The following is a 14,724-nucleotide window of genomic DNA, read 5'->3' on the forward strand; positions in this document are numbered from 1 at the left end:
GGGGAGGGAGCAGGGTCGAGGAAGAAGTATTGAGGGATGGAGGAGAATGAAGGTGCTGAGGTGTGGGTGAGTGTGGGGCTGAGGAAGGGTGGGCTGAGGTTTCTGACTGGCCCAGGTATTGCTGGCCTCATCCAGCTGCTTGCCTGGCTGAGCCATCAGCTCCCTGACATTCCAGGAAAATGATGAGAGAGACCTGTGAGGGGAGAGGTCCAGAAATCTCTCCCTCCAGCCTGGGCCTCCATGGAGACCTCTCATTGTGGAGCTCACTGCCTCCTTGCTGAGGTCCCATGAAGGAATGTCTCTGCCTCTGTCCTGGCTGACCAGGGCTGTGGCTCCTGGAACACGGGCACTCACGCGAGGAGAGAGTGAAAAAGTCATTGCTCTTCGGGGGTTGTCACATCTTACCTGTTAGATTCCCAGAAGGCCCCTGGAATTGCCTGTGACTTTAGAGTTCTGGGAACATCAGTCCTGGGTCCTTAAGCAGAGAGGTCTGCACAGGCCTGCAAGTTTAGAGGTTTGAGGTGGAGTTTTAGTTCTCTTTAGTGGCCTCAGTTCTCTTTAGTGGCCTCAGTTCTCTCCTCTGTAGAATGAAGGTGGTCTGGTTGATCTACATGACCCTCCCCAGCCCCCATATTCCCACCTCAGTTCAAACACTTTGTTTCCTGTATTCTCTGTCTCCCCAAGCTTGGGTCCCAAAGTAGACATCCAGTGGGAGGGTCTCCCTTCCCATCAACTTCGGGCTCCGAGCTCCCTGACCCTGCCAGACAGGTTCCATCAAGGTTTCAAAGGTCATAATCAGTCTCGTTTGGAAATGGGACTGTCTGCATAGAGCCTGGGAGAACAGAAGGCTTGTGGGCCTAATATTGAATTAGAGCAATCTTGAAATTGGTGCATGCATGTTTCATTCCTGGAGATAACCTCTGGTTAATGTTTATTCTTGAGAATAATTGTATCGTGACTATCAAGCAGAGAAACACAGGCTTTTGTATTGATTGACACTAGAAGAGTTGAGGGGTGAAATCTCGTTTTAAAGTAGACAATCCTTGAAACCAGGCTGTTTTCCAATTTAAAGCTATTCCTAACTGTCTTCAAGGGGCTTGGATTCTGAATCTAGACATGTCCTTCTGAATGGAGAGGGCGTTACGTGGAGAAAGCACAGCATGCTCAGGACACAGGCTGGCAGTAACTGTTTTCTAAAGTGCCCCATTGCAGATTGCCAATGAATATTTACAAATTCTTCCTACGATCCAGGCATTTTTCATTTGTTTGCCTTTTGGCTATTTCATGTTGAAGCAGCATGTATGACCTTTACAGCACAACTCCTGTCTTGTTTTTAACTCTTTTTATCAGGAGATTCAACTTGAAAACGGTTATCATTTAGCAGAAAGACAAACAGAAAAGCACATTTTTGTAAGCAAAACGTTAATGATTGGAAGAATTGCCCTAATTTCACCATGACAGTGTGTGATTAATCCCTTGGGTCGTGTACTTATACTTTCAGTTATTCAGTTGGTTGGTCTTTGATATTCAGAACCCTTTCTAACTTAATAGGATATTGATTTTGCTGGCTGATGTACTTTGACTCTTTAAACAATGTCACTTTTAGGGATGACTGGGCTGCTGTGTAGTATTTTATTTAGAGAACTATTGCATAAGGTTTCTTTTTCTTACTTTTTATAGTTTTCTCAGGGTGAAAGCTGATAAGACATCTTGTGGGAAAAGAGGAAACCATCTCTGATAGTGAAAGTACCTACTCTCTTTCAACATTTATGACAAACTTTTTTTTTTGTGGTTTCATTGCTGTGAATATTCATTTTAGTTAACGGGGGCAGGGCAGGGATTCAAGAAAATATATTTGGGGGGGCCGGCCCCCGTGGCCGAGTGGTTAAGTTTGGGCACTCTGCTTCAGCGGCCCAGGGTTTCGCCGGTTCGAATTCTGGGCGTGGACACGGCACTGCTCATCAAGCCATGCTGAGGCAGCGTCCCACATGCCACAACTAGAAGGACCCACAACTAAAAATACACAACTATGTACCGGGGGGCTTTGGGAGAAAAAGGAAAAATAAAATCTTTAAAAATATATATATATATTCGGACTTGAAGGAAATGCACGTTGCTGGAGACAGGCAGCACCTACTAAAATTCCCATTTCAGTTATACTGCCTCGTGGAACATGACAAACGCAGAAGCTCACCCTTCTGATTTTTCTTCAAAATCTAATCATCAATGATGCTTTAAATCTGTGTTTGGCAGTGATATTTATGTGACTACTGACGACAAGAGAAGGTGGAAAACTAAACAGTCACTCAGGATGCTTCTAAATGGTTAGAGTTTATCTTGCAGTAAAAATAATCAGATGTTGTACTGACATTTACTTTTCATCCCGTTTGGGTTTCATGAAATTCCAGCTGGACTCTGCATTTGTGTAATCTCATTTTGCCCTTGGATACATTTTTGGCTATTGTTGTTGAATGGAAATGAGAAGCACTTTGGGGATTTCTTCCACTCACCAAAGTATCTGAGATCCAAGGTCTGCAGAACAGCAGCTACCCCTTCAGATGTGGCTGAACCCTTTCTCAGGAATGACACCCTTGTGGATAAAAGCGGGACTGGAAGTCAGGCAGGTGACTCCCCTACACCTCCCTTGCCGGTTGGGGGCCTTGGGAAACATGAATTCTCAGCCTCAGTTCCTAAAGAGGTGGGTGGTTCACCTGAGAGGAGGCATCAATACCTGGCACACAACAGGCGCCAAGGGTTAGCTAGAAAAGCTGGAAAGCCCCCACGGATTCCCTCCTTTTGAGGCAGCTCTTTGATTCGCAGTTGCAGGCGGGAAACCTCTTCAGTCGGATGTACACAAACCTCCCCAGACAATAGAGACGGCTGCGGGGAGGAGACCTTGGAGCTGGCGAAGGCATTTCCTGTCTGCGGAGGATCTTGACTTTGGAGCATCCGGCGGTCGCCGCGAGGTTTTCGAGGCCGCGGAAGACTTTCTCGTGTAGCTGCTTAAAAAAAAAAAAAAAAAAAAAAGTCGTTGCTAGTTTCAAGCGATTTTTCAGATGCAAGCCAATGAGACAATTTCTCACTTAAATAAAGAAAAACTTTTAAAGCATATTTTCTAACCATTAGAATTTTTTCTAATTTGGATGGGGAGTTTGATATTATTCAAAATCTTAAATATTCGAAAATCTCGTCACTCTCCAAAGACTACCACAGGAAAGGATTAACTGTCACCCCATCTCCCCCCCGTAGATACTTGCAGGAAGGGAAGTGCCTAATGAGTTAGTGTCTATTACACTTGTGTATGTTTTTCTTTTAGAATTTAATTATGCCCTTCATCCTTCCTTGCCTCTCCACTTCTTTTTATTCATTCCCTGTCTCCTTTCCCCCCTCCTTCTCAGGGTTCCTCTTCCTCGTTCAGTTTATTTCCCCTTTAAGAGTAGAAAATGACCAATCCTTATTCTTTAGATGTCACAATGCGGGCCAAGATTTTCTTCAAATATAGAGAAATTTTCAGCTTTCAGGTGGAAATCCTGTTTGAGGGAGATGTTGCTCCAGTCCTAATACACTGCGCCCATCCCTCCAAGGACGCTTCTTTAGTTCTGCTTTTTTTTTTTTTGGACCAGGCTAAGCAATAATCGTGATAATGATAATAGAGGAGTAATAATACTTGTTTCCCCAGGGGGCACGCACTTGTTGCACTGGGGTGTAGTGGGGCTGACCAAGAGATGCTGCAAAGAGGATGCCATGGCAGAACTTTCCAGCGGCTCCCAATGCAGAGAAAAGGAAATGAAATGCTGTTCCAGGGAGAGAGATGATGGTGTTCACAGACCTGGGAGTGAAAGAGGGCAGGGACTACGGATGACTAGAATCTTCAGAGGTTTTTGGGTTCCAGCATTTTGGAGAAGGGATTATGGGCGGATCCTCTCTCCCTCCAGTCATGCAGAGCTCTCTGCGTTGGTGTCTGCTGTTTCCTCTACCTGGCACTCTCATCCCGTCCCCTTGGCTGGCTCCCTCACCTCCCGCAGGCTTGGCCTTCCCTAGCCATCCCACTTAAAATCCCAACCCTCTCTTCCCTATTCCCCTCCCACAATTTACTTTCTCTATTTCCCTTATAACCATGGGATGTAATATTTTTTGCTTATTTATTTATTATTTATCTCTCATTGAAATGTTAATGCCACGAGGGCAGGGATTTTTGTCTGTCTTGTGTATTGCTAAATATCTCCAGCCTGACACAATAATAGGGGCTTGATAAGTAGGTGTCGAATGAACATATACTGAGCACTTATGATGTACTAAACGTTATGTAAGTCCTTCACTACTTTCTATCATTCAATTCTCGCAAAAATCCTGTAAAGTGGAGACTGTTATGGACCTCGTTTTCCAGATAAGGAAACATGGAGAAGGTTAGCCCAAGGCCTCAGGTACTATACCGGTCAATGTTGCAATGTGAACTTTCTCATTTACTGTTGTACCCTTCAGAAAGTGTCAAGCCAGGTCTCGCTCTAGCTGTCAGAAGAGAGTTGAGGGTTTTTGTTCATTTTATGTAATCTTTTTTGCCTTAATTCAAGTCTAGTAGTAAATCTGGAAGGGATTACAATACAATACGTATAGGGGATATGCAATTTCTGTATATGTAGCACATTATTCTATTACACAAAGAAACTAATAAACTGACTGGAGCACCATTTCCAGTTTTCTGAGGAAATGAGCATATAAAATACACTTTATATCTTTCAAAGTGTTAAAAAAAAAAGTCTGCTTCTGGTCCATGTGATTTGGTGTTCCCATTATATAATCTGTTTAGTATCGTTATATTTCTTCTTCATCTGACCCCTTGACGCATGTTCCACAAGGGCCTCTGAACATATAGCAGCGCAGTGGCTTACCCTGGAGTCCCCGGCATCTAGCACTGTGTTTGGCATGCAGCCAGCTTTTAATAAATACTGTACTGCAGAATGAAAGTGAAAACCATATGCCCTCCCCAGCAGAGAGGAGAGACATTTCCCTCCCTCTCCAGGCTTGCACTCTCATTAAAGTTCCTACTTCTTGGCCCCCAGAAACACAGCTTCCCTGGATGGCCTCAGGAGCCCAGCAGAAAGCACAGGAAGGGCAGCACATGCAGGAGAGAGAGTCTTGGCTGGGCTTGGGCATGGGTGGGGGGAGGACATGGTTAGGTCTGTTGAAGCCTGAGCAACCACTGAAAGAAGATGTTCTCCCCGCTCTCTTTACCCACATGAATTTTAAGAGGAAGTGCTTCTGTGGGTTTATATTGGCCATCTTTCCCTTCAGATTTGGTTGTTTCATTCAATTTCCAATTCACACTTCTCAATTTCGACTAAGAGTTTTGTTTAAAGTATACCTAGTTTACTGAAAAATGACGCTGTTGAGAGTAGCCTGTTATTACTGCTATTTGTATCAGCATCATCCGTTTAGCAAATGGAAGCAGGAAACCCAAATGTTTTTAAATGATTTCTTTAAGTATTTCACGAATTGCAAAGAAGTAAATGTAGAAGGAACATAAACTGTGTTTGTTTCACACCCTGGTTCAAAGCTTTAGCTCTCCTTAGCTGCTTATGGAATTTGCATTACTACAGACTTTCCATTAATTGTAAATTAGACCAGACTAATTTAATAAATGTTTAAAAAATGGCCCCTGAGTGCAGGTTCGGACGTCCAGAGGAAGTGGTTTCTTAGACACCTGCCTCCCATCTATTGACTCGATGGTATGTAGGGGGAAGGGAGCGAGATACTTATGATGATGTATGATGCTGTTGGTTAGCTAATTGAAGGTAAAGTTTTTAGCTTCACAAAGCAATTACCTGATCTCATTAAGGTCTTTAAAATCACCCAAATACCATTTTGCCTGAAGCACCTGCCCTTGTTTAGGTGTTATTTCAGGCATTGAGAAAAACACAATGCTAATGGTAACCAGGGAATTTAAGCCTGCAATTTTTGGAATATATTGTTCTGAATCTTAGCCATTATTCTGTATTATCCGTCCTGTCTGAACATGGGATACTAAAATATATTTTCATTTGTATGGTGTTTTACTTTTCCAAAAGTTTTTTAAAGAATCATGTTTACAAAATGTGTTTTTTCACAGATGGCTTTTTTAAATAGATGTTGTTGATTTTACTTTTGTTTTGATTTTTAAGCAAACTTCTTATTGAACTTACCTACAAAAATGTTCACAAAATGAATGCAGTGTGTAACTGGAATCTGTATGCTGACACAGAGGTACTGGGTCCCAAGAAGCCCCCTTAATGCCCCCTCTGGGTCACTGTCCCCACTGCCGCCCCAAGGGATGCCGCTATCCTGATTCCAAACAGCATTGATTCCTATCCTGATTTTTGAACTTTATATAAATAGAATCATGCATATGTCCTGTTTTGTCGCTGACTTCTTTAGTTTACTTTTTTGTTGGTAAAATTCATCCATGTTGTTGTGTGACATGTGTTCATTCCAATTGCTGTGTAGTAGTTGATTGTATGAATTTTCCTGCTACTTTAAATAATCCACCTGAACGTAAAAACTCGGGCAGAAAGACCTGGGACATCGTTAAGAAACAAATGTGGCAACCCTTTGCCCATCAGGAGGGCTGGGAATATTAGTAACTATGCTACTATCTATTTTTTCCATTCAGGGGCGTTAAATTTTTTAAAAAAATTCTTCTAAAGGCAACTTTCAAAGATTAATTTGTGTTGTTACACATAGTTGTTCATGATAAGAAAGTTAAGTAAGGAGTCAAAGAGAGCAAAAAAGAACCTCAAATTTATTTTAATTCTGGACATAAGATCTCTCTGTAGTTATAGTAGTTTTATGCAATAATTTTAGGAATTTAGTTTGCATCCTCCTCCACTTTTATGTTCCTGTTACTTTGCAGTTTATAATATGAAGGTGCTATGAAAAGATGGCCTGGTTTTGACCCCTGGATTTGCTGTTAAGTAGCGGTGTGACTTTGAACATGTCACGTAACCTCTCTGAGTCTGTTTCTTCATCCTACAGTGAGGGCCTTGGCCCAGTGGTGTAGTGGGTAAGTTGGAGTGCTCTTCAGTGGCCTGGGGTTCGCAGGTTCGGATCCCTGTCACAGGTTTGGATCCCTAGCACAGACCTACACACCGCTTGACAAGCCACGCTGTGGCAGGTGTCTCACATATAAAATAGAGGAAGATGGGCACAGATGCTAGCTCAGGGCCAGTCTTCTTCTTCAGAACAACGAGGGCCTTGGACTGGGTCATCTTTGGTGTTGCATTTAACACTAAGATGCTACATTTTTCTGATCTATATCTTTCTAAAGAACACATTATTGTCCTAAATTAGGGAAAGTGCCCAGAAATGCCTTGGAATCTTCATAGACCTTTTCTACCATCATCTAAGAGTAGTTTTTATTCAACTTCGTTTTCTGTTTTTATTGCTAGAGTTATGACACTTTGTTTGCTACTATCTGCCTTGTAGATAAGCGCTATTTCAGTTGCATAAGGATTAAATAGGCTTGAGTGGACTGCACCAGGACCTGATCTTTTTTATCTACCTACCTATCTATCTATCTATCATCTATCTATCATCTACCTATCTATCATCTATCTAAAATCATGTTAATTTTTCTTTGTTGTGAAAGCCATACATTCTCAATGTGAAATATTTGAAAAATAAAGAAAGTGTGTAGAAGAAAACAACAATCACCACTAATCCCACCATTTAAGGATTAAAGTCTATGGAAACTTTAGGACATTTTCTTCAGTTGTTTTCCCCACGTTTCTATGTATAATAATTTTAAATTTTGACATTTTTTCATCTTAAAATTATTTTTGAATAGTTGAAAAATGGTTAAAAATGTAAGTAGTACATGGTGTCGGTCCGGTGGCTCAGTGGTTAACTGCACATGTTCTGCTTCGGTGGCCCGGGGTTCGCCGGTTTGGATGCAGGGTGCTGACATAGCACGGCTTGTCAAGCCATGCTGTGGTAGGTGTCCCACATATAAAGTAGAGGAAGATGGGCACAGGTGTTAGCTCAGGGCCAGTCTTCCTCAGCCAAAAGAGGAGGATTGGCGGCAGATGTTAGCTCAGGGCTAATCTTCCTCAAAAAAAAAAAAAAAAAACCCCAAAACAATGTAAATAGTACAAAAGGTAATATAGTAAAAAGTAAGCGTCCCTCGTCTCCCTCTCTGCCTGCCCCTGGCCCTCTGGTTCACCATCAGAGGCAATCTCTTAGTGATGTCCTTGGTAGTCTTCCAGCGATGGTCTATAGACATACAGTAGTGTCCCTCTCTCATACGTGATTTCGCTTTTTGCCGTTTCAGTTACCTGTGGTCAATGGCAGTCTGAAAATATTAAGTGGAAAATTCCAGAAATAAACAATTCATGTCTTAAATTGTGCAGCATTGTGAGTAACATGATGAAATCTCGAGCTGTCCTGCTGCAACTCAGGGATGCCACGTCACAGTGCCGATGTCACTCACCTCACTTCCTCTCATCACGTAGGCGCTGTATCATCTCACATCGTCACAAGAAGAAGGGTGAGTAGCCTACAATAAGATATTTTGAGAGAGGCTACATTCACCTAACTTTTGTTACAATATATTGTTATAATTGTTCTACTTTGCTATTAGTTATTGTTGTTATTCTCTTACTGTGCCTAATTTATAAATTAAACCTTATCATAGGAATATATGTATAGAAAAAAACATAGTATCTGTAGGGTTCGGTACTTCTTCAGTTCAGGCACCACTGGCGTTCTTGGACTGTGCCCCCTTGGAATGGAGACGGGGGGCACTACTGTACCAGCACCTTTGCAAGTATCTCCTTCTCCTCTGCTCAGTACAAGTCATAATGTACTGTACATTCTTTTCTATATCTTGCTTTTTTCTCTTAGCAATAGACCTTAAAGATTGTCCCATATCAGTATAGATAGAGCTTTTCTTTCCCTTTTTCTTTTTGGCTGGCTGGATTGTATGCCATTTTATGCCTGAATTCTAACTGATTTGATGTACATTTAGGTTTTTTTCAGCCTTTTGCTATTGCAAGCAATGCTGCAATAAATATCTTGTATACATGTCATTTCTGCTCTCATGTATCTAGGACAAATTCCTAGAAGTGGAATTGCTAGGTCAAGTAGTATGTGCATTTTTTATCTAGGTAGGTATTGCCAGTTCACTTCCTATGTTTTATCGTAATTGAGGTTACATGGAATGTAAAATTTTATTTCCTATGTTTAAAATATTTTTAAAATATTTTAAAAATTTTATATAGATATTTTGTTTTATAAATATCGTTTTGATGGTTGCATAATGTATTCTTATGTAATGATACCATAATTTTTTAATTCTCTTAGCATTAGGTTGTATAACATTGTTTTGTTGTTATAAAATTTTCTAAAAGGAGCACAGTTTACCTCCATTTCAGTTTAATTCCTTCCAGAGTACATTTATGGAAAATGATTCATTGAGCCAAAGGGATGACTATTTGATAAATATTGTGAATTGTTTCCTGGGAAAGTTCTATTAATTTACATCAGGGGAGAACAAGGCTCATTTTACCATACCTTTACTGACAAGGAATGCTTTTTTTCTAATCTTTCTTAATTGTACAAGAGGAGAAGGATATATTATAATTTTGTGTTTAATTTTTTTTTTTAGGGTGTGGGAGAAGATTGGTCCTGAGCTAATATCTGTTGCCAATCTCCCTCTTTTTGCTTGAGGAAGATTGTCACTGAGCTAACATCTGTGCCAGCTTCCCTCTATATTGTTTGTATGTGGGACGCTGACACAGCATGGCTTGGTGAGTGGTGTGTAGGTCTGTGCCCAGGATGCGAACCCTGGGCTGCCAAAGTGGAGCATGTGAACTTAACCACTACACCACAGGGCTGGCTCCTATGTTTAATTTTTTTATTATTAAAAATCGAGTTATTTTATATGCTCTTTATTTCTTTTTCTTCTTTATCATATTGTCTTTCATGCCTTAATCCATTTCTTATTGATTTATTTGAAGTCTTTATGTTGGAGGATATGACTTTTTGTCTTATTTATACAGAAATATTTCTCAGTTTCTAAAAAATGTGCTCATAATTTTGATGCAAAGAATTTTGTGTAGTTAAATGTAGCAATAGCTTCTTGATGATTTCTTTTCTTTCTCTTAAGCTTAGAAAGTCTTTCCTCAGGTCAGTCCTGTGGCCAAGTGGTTAAGATCTCGCACTCTGCTTCAGCGGCCCAGGGTTTTGCTGGTTCAGATCCCGGGTGTGGCCCTGGCACTGCTCATCAAGCCATGCTGAGGCAGCATCCCACATGCCACAGACAGAAGGACCCACAACTGAAATATACAACTAAGTACTGGGGGGACTTGGGGAGAAGAAGGAAAAATAAAAAAAAATAAAATAAAATCTTAAAAAAAAAGTCTTTCCTCACTCAGAGAGCAAATGCGCATCCACCTGCATTAAAAGATTTCTCTCTGACTCTTCCTTTTCCCTCCCTCCCTCCCTCTTTGCCCCCTTTCTCTCTACATTTAACTCTTAATCCGCCTGGAGTTTATTTTGCCCCACGGTATGAAGTAAGGAACCAAATAAAAATTTCCCTCTAATATCTAACCAAGTGTCCCATTTATTCAATAATTTTTTGGGCTCTTTTCCAATATTAAGTGTCTAGAAACATGTTGGTTTCTGGACTAATTATAGTGTTCTTACAACGTGGTTTCTGGATTCCATATATCTGTGGCTGGGCTTAATGACTCGAGCTTGCTTTCTGCAGCAGCAGGATGAGAGCTCCTGCACATCCTTACATACATTTGGCTTTCTCCTTCTTCCATGGCACGGGCTGGCTTTTTGAAGAGATAACAGCTAGCATCAGATTCTACCCTATGCGGATCTTCCTGTTCATTACTCTTGCACCACACGTGAAAGGACTGTCAGAATGTACAAAGCACCAAACTTAAAAAGCACAGAACTTAGGAAGTTTTATGTGACTCACTGTTGAATCATCTGACATGGAGGAGCAGGTGCTCTGCCTTCCAGTCCGTTCATATTTTAAATTATACTATTTCAGCATTGCATTAGGCAAAACCTTAGATTAAAAAAATAGCTAACACTTACTGGAGGCTTATATTTTCTCCATTTTTTCAAATCTTCATTAATGTTCTCAGTAAAATATTTTCTAGATCTAATTCATACTCAACAAATTTTTAATTTGAGGAAAAATTCACATAACATGAAGTTAACCATTTTAAAGTGAACAATTCAGTGGCATTTAGTACTTTCACAATGTTGTGCAATCATGTTTATTCTCTTCCAAAAACATTTCCATTACTCCAAAATAAGACCCTGTACCCATTAAGCAGTCACTTCCCATTTTCTCTTCCCCCCCAGCCCCTAGTAACTACCAATCTACGTTCTGTCTCTATGGGTTTGCCTATTCTGGATATTTCACATAAATAGAATAATACAATATGTGGTCTTTTTTGTCTAGCTTCTAAAACATTACAATAATGTTTTCCAGGTTTATCCGTGTTGTAGCATGTATCAATACTTCATTCCTTTTTGTGCCTGAATAATATTCTATTGTATGTATATACCACAATTTGTTTATCCATTTGTCAGTTGTTAGATATTTGAGTTGTTTCCACCCATTGGCTATTGTGAATGGTGCTGCTATGAACATGTGTGTACATGTATTTATTTGAGTACCTGTTTTCAATTCTTTTGGGTATATCCCTAGGAGTGGAATTGCTGGGTCGTGTGGTAATTCTATATTTAACTATTGGAGGGACTGCCAAACTGTTTTCTTTAGTGGCTGTACCATTTTATGTTCTCACTGGCAATGCATGAGGATTCCAATTGCTCCATCCTCCCCAACACTTGTTGTTTTCTTTCTTTTTTTTTTTGATTATAGCCATCCTTGTGGGTGTGAAGTGGTTATCTCATTGTGGTTTTGATTTGCATTTCTCTAATGACTAATGATGTTGAGCATCTTTTAATGTGCTTATTTGCAACTTGAATATCTTCTTTGGACAAATGTCTATTCAAGTCCTTTGCCCATTCTTTTTTTTTTTTCTCTTAAAGGTTTCATTTTTCCTTTTTCTCCCCAAAGCCCCCTGGTACACAGTTGTATATTTTTAGTTGTGGGTCCTTCTAGTTGTGGCATGTGGGATGCCGCCTCAGCATGGCTTGACAAGAGGTGCCATGTCCGTGCCCAGGATCCGAACTGGCAAAACCCTGGACCACTGAAGCGGGGCGAACGAACTTAACCACTCGACCATGGGGCCAGCCCCCCCCCCCCTTTATTTTTTTTAAAAGATTTTACCTTTGCCCATTCTTAAGTTTGCTTGTTTGTCTTTTTGTTGTTGAGTTGTAAGAGTTCTTTACATATTCTGGAAAACTAATTATACAATTCACTAGATCTTTATCAGATATATGAATTGCAGATACTTTCTCCCATTCTGTAGGTTGTCTTTTTCACTTTCTTGATAACGTACTTGGACACACAAATTGGATGAAGTTCAACCTATCCATTTTTCTTTTGTTGCCTATGCTTTTGGTGTCATATCTGAAAATCTGTTGCCAAATCCAAGGTCATATAGATTTAGCCCTAAGTTTTCTTCTAAGAATTTTATGATTTGGGCTCTTACATCTGGGTCATTGCTACATTTTGAGTTCATTCTTGTAAATGGGGTGAGCTAGGAGTCCAACTTCATTCATTTGCAGGCAGATATCTGGTTGTCCCAGCACCACTTGTTGAGGAAATTATTCTTTCCCCATTGAATGGACTTGGCACCCCTGTTGAAGATCAATTGGCCATAGATGCGTGGGTTTGTTTCTGGACTCTCAATTCTATTCCATTGGTCTATATGTCTATCTTTGTGCTGGTACCACACTGTTTTGATTACTGTAGCTTCGTGGTTAAGTTTTGAAATGGGAAATTGTGAGTCTTCCAACTTTGTTCTTCTTTTTCAGTATTGTTTTGGCTGAGGGTTTATTATATGCCGGATACTACTGTAAACCTTAGCACACACATTATGTTCTATAATTCATGTGACAACTCTGTAATGTAGACATTAATATCCACATTTTACAGATTAAGTGATTTGGCCAAGGTTACAGATGGGTTAGTAGATCTAGGATTAAAACTAAGATTATCTGACTCTAGAGCTTACTTTCTTAAGAATTACGTATACTAACTCCGTCAAAGATGATGGGCCACTGGAGCTTCATAACATTGTTTTCTTTAGGTAAAAGGTTAGAAATCTATTTGTACTAGTGAACATTTCTCAATTGGTAACCTACAGTCTGGCTGACCTGGTAATAGATATACTGAAACCCGTTTTTCCTTTCACATTTAGTACTTAATTTTTCTAAGGTTTGTGACTGCTCAGACAGTTTTGCATCCTCCTCTGCCTTCCTCTTTTTGTGATCTTATTTTTTCAGATGGATGTTTTGAGGTTATTTTCTATTTTGAGAAAATTACACAAATCTGATTTATTAACACGACAGCTCCAAAGTGGTTCCTGTTGAAGCACTCCACCTTGTCAATCCTGGAGGCTCCAGCCAGTCTCCTTCAGTGGACAAGAAACTACTGAGTCTGGTTGATGCTCCATAATGGGTTTTGAACTAAACTGTTGTTGAATGAAACCTCAACCTTCTTAGATGTATCAAAGCAAATATACAAATGAAGATTTTACCATCATAAGCATGCATGACATTAAAAGCAAATACATGATATATATGATCTTGGCAAGCTGTTTCTATATCTTTGATGTAGTATTTATTGTTTATTTAATTTTTACGTGCAGTAAAATTCACTCTTTGCTGTTTGCTTCTGTGAGTTTTGATGAGTGCATAGAGCTGCATACCCACTCCCACACCCAGGATAGAGAGTAGTTCCTTCACCCCAAGAAATCTCTTCTCTTCTTGCTACCCCTTTGTAGTGAGCCCCTCTTCTTACCCCCAGTCCCTGGTAACCACTAATTTGCTCTCTGTTCCTATAGTTTTGCCTTTTCTAGAATGTCATGTAAATAGAATCATACAGTGTGTAGCCTTTTGAGTGTGGTTTTTTCCACTTAGCATCGTGCATTTGCGATTCATTCGTGTTCTTACATTTAGCAATCGTTAGTTCCTCTTACTGCTGAGTCGTCTCCCATAGTGTGGATGTGCCACAATTTGTTTATCCGTGCACCACTTGAAGGGCATTTGGATGGTTTCCAGTTTTTGGTGATTACAAATAAAGCTGCTATCAACAGTTCACGTAAAGGTTTTTGTGTGAACGTAAGTTTTTATTTCTCTTGGGTAGATATCTAGGAATGAAATTCCTGAGTTACTTCATAAATGCAGGTTTAACTTAATGAGAAACTGCCAAACTGTTTTTCAGTTCCTTAGAGCTGCTGTAACAAATTACCGCAAACTTGACGGCTCGAAACAACAGACATCTATTTTGTCGCACTTCTGGAAGCTAGAAGTCCGAAATCAAGGTGATGGCAGGGCCCTGCTCCCTTTGAAAATTCTAAGGGAGAATCCTTCTTTGCCTCTTGCTAGCCTTGATGGCTCCTGGCAATCCTTGGGGTTCCTTGGCTCGCAGCTGCATCACTTCAATCTCTGTCTCAGCCTTCGCATGTTCTCTCATGTGTCTCTCTGTGTCCTCGCCTCTTCTTTTAATGATGCAAGTCACTGGATTTAGGGTCTACCCTAATCAGTGATGATTTCGTCTTAACTCAACTAATTATATTTGCAAAGATCCTACTTCCA

The sequence above is a fragment of the Equus quagga genome, chromosome 2, assembly GCF_021613505.1.
Source record: "Equus quagga isolate Etosha38 chromosome 2, UCLA_HA_Equagga_1.0, whole genome shotgun sequence".
Lineage (NCBI taxonomy): Eukaryota > Metazoa > Chordata > Mammalia > Perissodactyla > Equidae > Equus > Equus quagga.